The sequence below is a fragment of the Coturnix japonica genome, chromosome 7 (genome assembly GCF_054131305.1).
Source record: "Coturnix japonica strain WE chromosome 7, WE-NBRP24, whole genome shotgun sequence".
Taxonomy (NCBI): domain Eukaryota; kingdom Metazoa; phylum Chordata; class Aves; order Galliformes; family Phasianidae; genus Coturnix; species Coturnix japonica.
In genome coordinates, this window is record NC_140669.1 from 30857638 (window position 1) to 30869024 (window position 11387).

The 11387-nt window shown below is 39.4% G+C and overlaps 1 long non-coding RNA gene across 1 annotated transcript in view; it reads left to right on the forward strand.

The window, feature by feature from the left end:
• The window catches only part of LOC107316319 (uncharacterized), a 97980-nt gene extending 88054 nt beyond the window's left edge, over positions 1–9926 (forward strand). Inside the window, exons 2-3 of the long non-coding RNA XR_014948149.1 lie at positions 7197–7344; positions 9845–9926. This is a non-coding gene — a long non-coding RNA (uncharacterized LOC107316319). The remainder of the gene's footprint in view (positions 1–7196; positions 7345–9844) is intronic.
• Positions 9927–11387: the final 1461 nt, after the last annotated feature.

Below are 11387 nucleotides of genomic sequence, written 5' to 3' on the forward strand. Positions count from 1 at the left end.
TAAAATGTGCACTTTTTAAAAGGCAACAAGTTGCACATGGGCCTTTCCAGGCCAGGAGGCAGCGGGTCAGCTGTGCCATACGGGGTGCGATGGCCCTCAGCCAGCTGGGAGAGCTGGCTCACAGCAGCCTAGTGAGCATTTGCTGCTGGTACAGAGCCACAGCACAAGATTCCTTCTGTACAGCCAAGGGCAGAAGGGAGAGGAAGGTGGCTTGCTCTGTCAAATTTTCTCCCCGTGATACTCTTGAGGCACTTCATGCCATGTGTTGTCCTTTATTACAACAATAACCTTGTGAAGTTGAGCCCCTTGTTGAAACCATCAGACAGAGAAGGAAACTAAAAGGGAGATTTTCCCAATTTCTTCGACTTTCTGCAGTCTTGAGGTGCTGCTTTTTATGTTTAATGAGAAAGGACAGAAGTGTGATTTTCAGGCTAGTGTTGCTTTCTCTAATAATGCCAGCAGACTAGAGCTGGTGACTAGAAGTGACCTGATCCCGTGCTGCTGGTACACTGTACCCTTCCCAGAAGGCAGCTACTCTGCTGCCGCAAAGCATAAGGAGGCGAGGTGAAATACTGATGGTGATAAGGTGTGCTTTTTAATCCATGCCAGCCAATGGTAATAGGATTCTTAATCCACCAAACGTTACAGTGACAGAAGTAAATTGGATCTGTGGCTTGGTCTTTCTTTTATTCCTTTGGATTCATTTTGCTTTATTAATATACTTTCCCTTAGACAGCCTCTTTTCCATCCTTTCCAGCTGTGAGACCCCTTTTCCTTTGCTTATCCCTGACTTTCAATTTCCTTTTGACACTGCTTTATTTCTGCTCTGCTGCAGCCTTCTTTCCCTTTTTCCTTCCCTCCCCTGCCTTGGACCCTGATATAAGCCACGCATTTTCCAGCCAGGCTGAACCTTAAAAGTGTGTCTTTTCATTTGAAGGAGATATGAAATATTAAAAACAATATTTCCTCGCTTTGCTCCCAGTAAGGGCTTTAAGGAGCTGTTACAAGGATTATTTTTCTTCAACTTACTGGAAAACAAAGATAAAATTGTAGCTTTCAAGCAGGTCATTTAATCTTAGAACATTTAATTGTGAAGTTGCCAGCCGTGATTTGATTTTTCATCTTCTTTTGTTCCAAGGTTACAAACCTTCCAATTCATTTATATTTATAAACAATGTTCCCTCTGCATTACATGCATGGATTATTAGGAACACCTCGCAGTAGAGTACTGTCAACTTTTTGTACTTAATTAATTAAAAGCCTCAAAGTTACCTTTCATCAAACTTGCACAGAGCTTTAACCTATCAGGAATCTTAAAATGAAAAAAAAACCAAAAACATTTAGACCAAAGGGCTGCCCAGCTTATACCCAAGTAAGGAAATACTCGTTATTTCATGGGATTTAATAAAAAAAAAAAAAAAAAAAAAGGATTAAACCCTAAGTGGAAATCACCTAGGGCAGAATGTGGTTGCACTGATAACAGAATTATATTTCACAGTAAAGGGAGCCAAACCCTTGCTCTAATTAACAGTCCACTTCTGATAAAACAAGTCAAAGGAGAAAACTGCAAGCTCAGAACTATGATCTTACCAGAGAAGGAGTTAAGGTGCAAGTAATAACTGACCCCTAATGGTTAAAGTGCTTATAAATAGTCCTCAAGAGGGAAAAGGTCTGGAAATGCAGAGCTTTGCCTATCTACATGACTGCTGCTTCCTCCAGCAGTTCCTCAAAAGCAAATTGAGTTTTTCAGCTTTAGATTAACTTGCAAAACTTTGAATCCGAGGCCAGGTCAGCCTCTTTCACACCTTGTGCTCATGGGATTCCACAAGTTGTCCTCATTTCATACTTGCTATGTGCAGTTTGTTTGCCATCCTAGCAGATTCTGGTCCTCTGACTGAGCTCTCTTCTGGGCTAAGTGCCACAGTCAGTGGGATTCATAGGTGTGAATTGTCCTTTTGGCTCAGGCCATTGCTAGCACACAGCAAATACATGGAAAAGTGGTAACAGCAAGTTGCAGTGTTTACTTAGTGCTTTATTAGAACTTACTGCTTATTCTCTCACTGTATAAATGTTACTTTGCAAATTCAAATGCTTGGGGAAACTGAGGGGCTTATTCCCCTTTTTTCCCTTACCACTAATTATTTTGGAGCCACAGGCAGGTCAACAGCAGTGTAATGTATGCAGGTGAAGCTTCTCCTGCTGCACAAAGGTGGATTATCTGGACTACGGTTGATGCTTATTCTTCCACCAGTCATACCAACAGTCAGGAGATAGCAGGGGATCTCTGTATGAGCCAAGGAAGGCTTTGAGCTGCACTGCCAGCTCTTATCATTTTTAAAAGCAGATTGAAATTGTTTCCCAGGTTCAAGAACTTTCTGGTTTTCAAACACAACAAAAGGCAGCTCTGCAAAGTGGTTGTCAGCCAGGGAGTTCTCCTTCTGCTGGTAGGGCACTGCTGGTGCAGCAGCAGCAGAACTCAGCAGAGTTTCTCTCTAGAGAAGTCATACACTGAGCAGCATCTCAAATGCTAGGTTAGATGTCAGGTTTTGTTTGAAAACTGAGATGCTGTAATTCAGAAGGAACTCTGGGCAAGGTATTGCTGATTAAACAAGAGGGTGTTGGTTTTGCTGAAAGGAGTTCTCTCATTCAGTTTCATACTGATTAACAAGTTTTCCTAAAGAATTCAAGAAACCTAAGGTGAGTAGGCTTGCTCTGAATTTCTCCTAAGTACTCAAAACCAACAAATGTTAAAGATCCTAATGGCAGAGGCTTTGCTGTTGTCAGTCTAACTAGAACTCTGGGTACCACCATACTGAGAAAATAAGAGAGAAAATCTCTACTTCTTGGAGTCTGAAATAGTATTGTTTTATTTATAAGAATATTACACCTTGCAGTATTCTGAGTAATTCCTTATACAAACCTTGAACACAGTAGTGCATTTTATATTGCACTAATTCTAAGTTGTCTGTATTTCTTCTGTGCAGATAAGACAAAACATGGCTGTTCCTTACAGAAATGACTGCACTCTTTGCCTCATTAGGCACAAATTCTTGTTTTACTTCATAAACCTGTCAACAATCTCACCATAGCTTATGTGTTTCCGGTGTACATACCTACATCTAAGGCCTTCAGCCTGGGCTTGCTTCAGTGGCAGTCTAGTAATTGCTATCTTAATGTATAATTAGTGCTTTTGTTTAGATGTACAACATTTGGACTTCTCCCAGTGATATCAACTCGATATCCAGTGGCAATAGAGAGATGTAAACAGAAATACTATCAACTGTTACCTCCTTTATTTAGTCCCCCATGGAGATTCAGACTCAGAGGTACTGACGTAGCTTGCAATCATTTTCTTTGCATATATACCAGAGGAGGCTAGGGTAAAGGTACAGCATTAGGTAAGAGTGGTTGTTCAGTACTGATCTAGTGGCTTTAATGAAGGGAGGTGAGCATTTTCTTTCCGTGTAAGGAAACAAGTTCACTTGAAAAGGCCTGGCATTGCCAATTTCCTTAATCATTTTCATATAACTCCGAGGTTGTATGAACTGCAGTAAAAAGCACTGATTGCCACTTCAAGACTCGTAGTTGAGAGCACAGGGAATCCCCACCACTGTCTGTCTTCATTCTGTGTAACATCTTGCAGAAATGTTAGTGAACTCCATTGTCTTAAAGTGAAAGAAATCATTGTCTGTAATGTCTTTCAGAACACTTTCTATAAATAGTTTAAATTGCCCTGCTTTCCTCAGTTTAATTATTTATTTGCAGAATAATTATATTACATGTCAGATTCCATTATCATTGAAGTTGCAGACAATCCTGGAACTAAAACAAATGCTGTCTTCTCAAGGCCAGTAACCTCAGCATTTCAGACACAATTTTAATTGTTGTTTCACTGCAGAGTCCATATAGAATAAGAATGAATGTGAACATCCGAGTCTTGAGATTTACTTTAGAAGAGTTAACAAAACCTACAGATAACAAGAAGTGAAGGATTTCCCGTTGCAGATTCTTGAATGTATCTGTCAAAGCCTTGCAGGAAATAATACATCCCTCAGCAGCAGTGGAATAGGTAAAAGAAAGAGTGTTGATGGTCAGTGGATGTGAAATGTGAATATACAGTGTATTACAATAGAAGATCATTATTAATGCCAGAGTTGATGAACTTGAATAATTTACCTCCATCAGAATCTAAGATTTTCAGTCACGCACAAAATAGGTGCCTAGCAAGCCCAAAACTGAACATGCTTATACTCAAAGAAAGATTGTTTTTTTGTTATTTATTGAACATTGAATTCGTTTCCGGATTGTTTGCACAATTCTATGAAACATCAACCTTGCTCAAGGAACACGTAAGGACATGGAACTTTTCCACTAACCGTAAAGTTGCTTTTAAGCACTTCCACAACATTCCTTACCTGTCACCAAACTGCAGAATACGTCTGTCCAGTAACCTGTTAAAGCAGTGGCTAGAGGCAGATGGCCAGGAGAGAGCTGAGGGCCATGGCAAAGAAGTCTGACACTTCCCCTGATAGTCCCTGAGCTGCCAATCATCCGTAGATCAGGAACATCCGCTTGGAGTCCTGTCCACTGGATTTCCCCTCCAGCAATGTGCCCTATCTTCTCCTTGAGCCTCACAGACCTTCAGCTTTCAGTATTATAGCACAGGATGTTACGTGAAGTCCGGTCTGCACAGGAGATGGCAGTAATCGTGTTCTGTCTGTGCAGATTTTCCAGCTGTACCTACCTAACTTTATGGTCTTCATATCTTATTCTGTGCTGCTCTACAAAGTTAAAACCTCTTCTGTATACAGTATATAGTACATAGCTCCAGTACTGGTGCTTTATTGTTTTGGTGCTCAGGTTTGTGTTTACAAGTTTATGAACTAAGGAGAACTGTTTATACATAGAATACTAAGCCAGACTTACTATTTGAAGGGAGCAGGGTCTACAGAGTGAAGATGTTTTGTTTCGTGGTACAAAAGCTGCTTAGACCCTCCCCTTCATCCATAGCACTGCAAGCACCACTTCAGTACTGGTCCTCAAATGGAACATTCAAAAACACAGAGAATAAGGAGAATGTTACAGACTAAAGGACTTTTGGTACTCAAAGGACTAAAGGACTCAGAAAAGAGCCCGTTATTTGCTCTCACCTGTGTGAGGTTCAGTCCCAAACCCACCATGTATTTCCAGCTCATTTCAACATTAAGGGCCTTTTGTGTTATTTTTACCAGAAGCCATATTTCTAATTTCTGAACATATAAAATGTTGTTTTTCCAACTGTCTTTCAAGGCTTACTAGATTAATTTTGAAATCTTCTCTACTTCTCATTTGCTATATGCCACTTTTTCTTATTTGACTGCAACCAAAATACCATCTGTGCTGAAATTTGTTACATTAGGTTTTTGCTTTGGATATCAACTATTTCTATAAAACATCACTTAAAATCAATTAGTCCCTTTGGACATGAAGATAAACTAAACAAACAGTTACATATATCTTCCTGTGTTGTTTTTTTTCCCTTTCGTTGTTATGGTATTTTGAGATGTACCAGATTTGTCTGATGGATGAGTCGCTATGTAATGACAGCAGATAAAAATACTGTGATAGAAGTTGGGAAAAACATACAAGGGAAAAAAAAGTATATCATTCTGCTTATTGCCATCCTGCATGAAGGAAAACATCCTGATGCCTAGACCAGTGAGTGACTGAAATGACTCAGATCTGCCCATAATGGATGATGAGGATGCCATGCCTTTCACAGATTGTCTTCACAAGAAATTCAAGTGGACCACGGATGAAGTCTATAGCCATGGAGGAAGTCTGTACCTGTTCTTTTGTTTGCGTGCTTCTCTGACCATCACTGGACTCCTAAATAATCTGATGTTATTTGGTAGCACAGCACAGGCTTGTGACTCGGGGCTGTTCTTCTGCTGTATGTAGATCCCTAGCTGTTTATAAAGGGAATGCAAATTTGTAGCTTTTTGTCCCCCTAAAATTTATCTCAGTGGGAATATTTACTTGAGATAAAGGTCACAGATACAGCATCTTGTTATTAGCAAAAACATACAAAGATTACATTATTTACACAAGACTAATTATTTAATTTCTTTTAAATATATATATATATATTGAAACTATATCTTCACTGCAGCTTCTACATTTTCCACTCCCATCTAGGAGGACAACACCTCTTCTCTGTAGGATGAGCAGTGTAACCTAATGCTCTAGAAATTTGAGAGAAGCAAAGAAAAAATACCATCTGTTAGACTTAGACAAGGCATCAGGATGAGAGTATTTTGCTGGCCTCCTGGTACCTTCTGCATCAGGGCTCCCAGCATTGGGTCCTTCATCTCGGCTTTGCCAGATTCCGCCCAGTGTCCATACCCATATCTTCCTACCTTTCTGTGCCTCGCTTTTTTAGCTGGGAAATACAGACATCATACTTACTTCTTTCATCCTTTGTCAGTCAGGTATTAAGACTGCAAACCCTTCAGAGATCAGGGTGCTCTTATCTTCCTGCCTGTACATAAAGGGTCTTATTTGGCTTTTCACGTATAAGTGGTGGGTAGCAGTAGAAAATAAGCAGAGGTGGAGCATAGTGCTTCTTGCATTTCCAAGAGGTTCCCTGATGACACTCAATCCTCTTGTGTAAGTTATACGATGATTAATAATTCTGTTTCACACTAATGAGAGCTGGAAATGGCCCTCCTTGACCCTTTGACAGTTATATGCAGTGAATCCAGAAATGCAGCAGTGGTTAGCAACCAGGAGGAATCCTTCTTGACTAAGTCAACCTCTTCTTTCCCTGCCTTCGACAGAAAATTTGCATGTGCTATGGTATCTCCATTATACTCATGTACGTGTAATCTGGACCTATGATATGAATTTTACAGGGTTATGAATCTTGGGGCATGTCATTAAGAAACAAGTGCTTTGGAAAGCAAAAGAATAAGCCTTGATATTTGAGTACAAGTGTTTACATTTACTCGTTAAGATTTGAACATGACAAACAGTTGCCTCGAGAGGGCAGACTCTCAAGAAACAAGCTCTGAAGGGCTGATTTTACTAAATGCCAGGCAAACAACAGCATAATTTTAAGGATGTTGAAGCATGTAGTAAAGTAATATGACCCTGAAGAGGTGGGGTGATTTTTTTGATTTTTTTTTTTTTGAGTATTGTTTATTTTTCTTCTCCAGAAACCTCTAAGACAGAAGCTTTGCTGCTGTTGGGAAACAGTTTTCCTAAGAACCCATCAGATGGCCTAGAATGGACACGTGTAATTGAAGAACATCCTTATGGTGGTGATGCTTCCAAGGGGGTTTTCAAACACCTGGGTATTAGTTGGTAAGAAGCATGAATGAAAGCTAACTATAACCTCACCTCAGTCTTTCCTGTCCAGGAGTCCTCCCAGGTGGGGGCTAGTCTGCAGGGTCAAGATGTACAAGGTGTGCTGCTGAGAATAAAACCCTATCTTGCCACACCGCTGAGAGCATTCCATGCTGTAGGCAGCACGGCAGTACAGTGGCACATTAGCGCATCTTAATGTATATGACAAACAGTGGAGAAAGTAAAAAGTCTTGGCAGCTCAAACTGCTCCTTCTGACCCCACACTTCCCTTCGGTGTGAGTATAGTAGACTTCAAAGGTCTTTCATTTCTTTTGGGCACATAGATTTGTAATTCTGATCCAAAGCAAATTAACAGAGATCTCTTGGCCTCAGTGAAACAATGTCAACTTAGAGACCGAGGTGGTATTTTTAGTTACTTTGTGCTGTATGCCACGTGTTATTTAGGGTTGAAATTTCTAACCGGCACTGTAAGTCTAGGCCTTCTTTTCAGACCAATCTTTTGAAAAGTAATTCAATATTAATTCAATAATTAAAAACAAATAATTATTTTGCATAAGAAACCTCACCTGGTGGCATCTACTGACAAATCCACATCTTTATTTTCCTCTACTACTAAGTAGGTTGGCTTGCCCCTACATTTTTCGCTTACAGCAGCTTTGATTTTTTTTTTTACTCTATAAAAAGTCTGCATCTGACAGCATGGAACATATTTTTTTCAAATGTGGAAAACTGTAAGCAGATAACAATAATATCCTCTTCTATGGGAGAGAGTGAATGAGAACGTCAGCTTCTTCTATGCTATTATCAATTGGAATGAGGTCAATACTTAGCTCTGCTGACCTTGTCACAGGGATCACAAATTGCAAGACAGAAGAGGTGAAAAGGAAGGGGCTTTAGTTAGTCAGTAGTATGTGGCTACAATACACAGAACGTGCAGTTCTCTCAGAGACTAGTTTTCTTAAAACAGAAACTAGGTTTCACCTTTTGTCATTCAAGGGTTTCCAATACATGTTTCACTGTAGTTCCTAACACTTCTTAGTGGAAGTAAAGGAAACTCTTCTTCATTTAAAAAAAACCCAAAATTAAATAAGGAAGTTCCAGAAATATGGACATTACAGATTTGCTATGCTTAATTTGGGTGTAGTCCTTCTTGAGGAAGCTGCAGACAGGTTCAGCAAGATACAGTAATTTCAACAGGAAAGTTATGGTAAGATTGATATCAAGAACATCCAGATTCTAATGGCTGCGTGACTCCTTGTTTGGTAGGGCTACTTAAATCCCCAAATGTACCAAAACCCTATTTAGGTTCTTTACAGAATACAGAGGCACAGAGACTTTGCCCCATAGCTTCAGAATTCACAGCTCTCCCTGCCCTGATATGGTCAGTTCCTAAACTCACGGAACACTAAGCACCATAGAGCATTTAGTTATAAATGCCACCAAAATTAAAAACATATAGATCTGCTATGAACACCAGAGTCTCTCTCTGCCAGTGTTAATATTTAACATTCCATGCCATCTTATTAAGGACTATGTGAGTATATAATGTAATTTAGAAGAGCTTTTCTGCTCATAAACTATGGCATCTCTGGAGCAGTTCATATTTGTTCTGGGGATCAACTGGTGCTATAACTGAAATTAAAGATGACTTTTTCATTTAAAAAATCCTTTCTAAGCCTCATTGACTTTGTGCCCTACACGCAGTCTAGGGTTTGCAGCAAAAACAGAGACCTGGAATCTCAGACTCCGATGACAGAGTAACTCAGCTATAGGAGGGCTTTAGCCAGTTTGATTCTACTTGGTGTAGATCTCAATTTCACGTGGCGTTTTTAAAAAAGTAAGTTTTATGAATATCCATTTCTGTTTATTCTAATGGATTCTTGGACTGAGAAAACCATATGCTAGGAAGTAGGACCGAGCCATTTAAATAATTCTTATTAAGTACCATAAAACTCAAGAAAAAAGGCATTTCAAAAGTTACTGCATTAAAGGAACTAAGACACCAATGGACTCACTAGGTGTTTATATAGTAGTACTTGGACAACACCAGTTAATTGCATAAATAAGTTACAAAAAGCACAATTTAGAAGAACCAAGCAGGCCCAAAGGCTATGTGCAATTTTGCCACGTAGATATCAGAAGTGTCGTGACTTACTTATGAAGTGGCACAGAAGCTGAAAGATATCAGTCACCATCTTGCCCTTCCCATCTCTAGAACAGCACCTTGGGGGCATGTACTCTGAATGGCAAATCCTATCAAAGCTGCCAGATCTGTCCTTAAAGAAATACCAAACAATTAAAGAATGTGCTTCCTTTCCCCGAGCATGTTAGATCAAGAGGAAATTCAAAAATCAGAGCTGCTTTCTAAATTTGCCTTTATGCAACTTCATGTTTCAAAGAGAAGAACGGAGTGCCTGAAGCTCCAAGATAAAAATGATAAATATGGGAGGGGTTTTTTTATCTTTGCAAAGTTAATCAGGATGATAATTTTTTACAGATGCAATGCATGGACCACCTCGTGGGAACTCAGATTGTGATCCCGTACTGTGTCAAAAGGAAGGAGATAAGCGTGACAGGTAGAATACTGTTTTCCTTACCATTTTCCTATTTCACATATTTGTTTTGTCTGAAAATCTGCAGTCTAAATTTGAATGAAGGCACCAATACCCTGCAGTTTTAGCATATCTTGTTTATAAATAAGGAAATTAGACGATTCAGAAATGTGTTTTGAGATGAGGAAAGGCAATGGAAATCTGTATGCCTGAGAGCGATAACTCTCAGAAAACAGTTTAGAATCACAGTGAGAAAAAGAAGGGATGCCAATATGCCTGCCAAACAGCAGAGTTAAAACTGGGACATTGTTTTGGATATTTATATTTGACTTATGTATAGAAAACAATTTTGAAGGCATTGTGTTAAAGTGAGGATGGCTGGATTTGCGGGGGCAGAAATAACACTGCAAACATGACTGCAATCCCTGAATGTCTACCTGGGAATGAAAATAGTTACCGAGTTTACAGAAGCCATTCATTTCTGAGGGAAAGCAAATAACCATATGGACTGTTCACATCCATTCAAAATTGAATGTTTTATTTCAGATGGCCTCCGGACAGTCTGTTGTAACTCCTTTCCAAATCTTTACAGATGTGCCTAATTCGAAACACAGAGCTAAAAGTTAGTTCCAGAAAAGTCTTGTGATGTATTTAGCCATAGGATCATAAGGAGGGTCAAGCAGAAAGTGTCCAGCCCACAGTATTTTTATTATTTATCAGCACTCTTCTCTGAAGAATATCTCTAGCATGGCAGTTTCTCTTTTCTGAATGGCAATTATTAAATCACCACTCATTCAGAAATGTTCCTTGTGACATATCCTTTATTATTATTATTATTATTATTTTTTAACAAGCCATTTTCCCAGCATGAAACAATACTTATATATATAGCATATTGAGTGGACCTGCAAACCTCCTCAATGAGCAGAAGAGAAATTGTGATGGAATTTTGTAAGTTGCTCCATACCATTCGTCACGTTTCCTGAAGTTAAATTCATTCCTATAGGAAGGCATAAATGTAATGCACATCTTAAGGAGCCAGTAAGTTGGCTTGCCCTGTAGGCATAAAATAAATATGATAGCCACTTTCTTTCTCAAGAGATGCAAGTTTTGCATGTGCACACAGCAGAAAATCCGTGTCACTCAAAATGAGGGGATATTCTACTAACCAGCCACACAGCACTGGCTTTGTTTTCAGAGTGAGCAAAAGTTCGGATATAATCTTTCTTCCACTGCATTCAGTGAACACTTTTCCCTCTGCAGCTCAGGAAGAATTTTATGTATATGACTTCTGACCTACCTCTCATTTTGAGCAATCAGATTAGAAGTGCAGACTTGATTTCCAGGTGAACCGAGAGGCCACCAGTGTCTGGGCCAGTGCTACCCAGGACCCCATGACGACAACCACAGAGACAATGTTATGTCTGTAAGAATCCGCATAAATGGAACACATAAAATCTTTTCCTTTTTAGTTGTCAAGTGAATAAA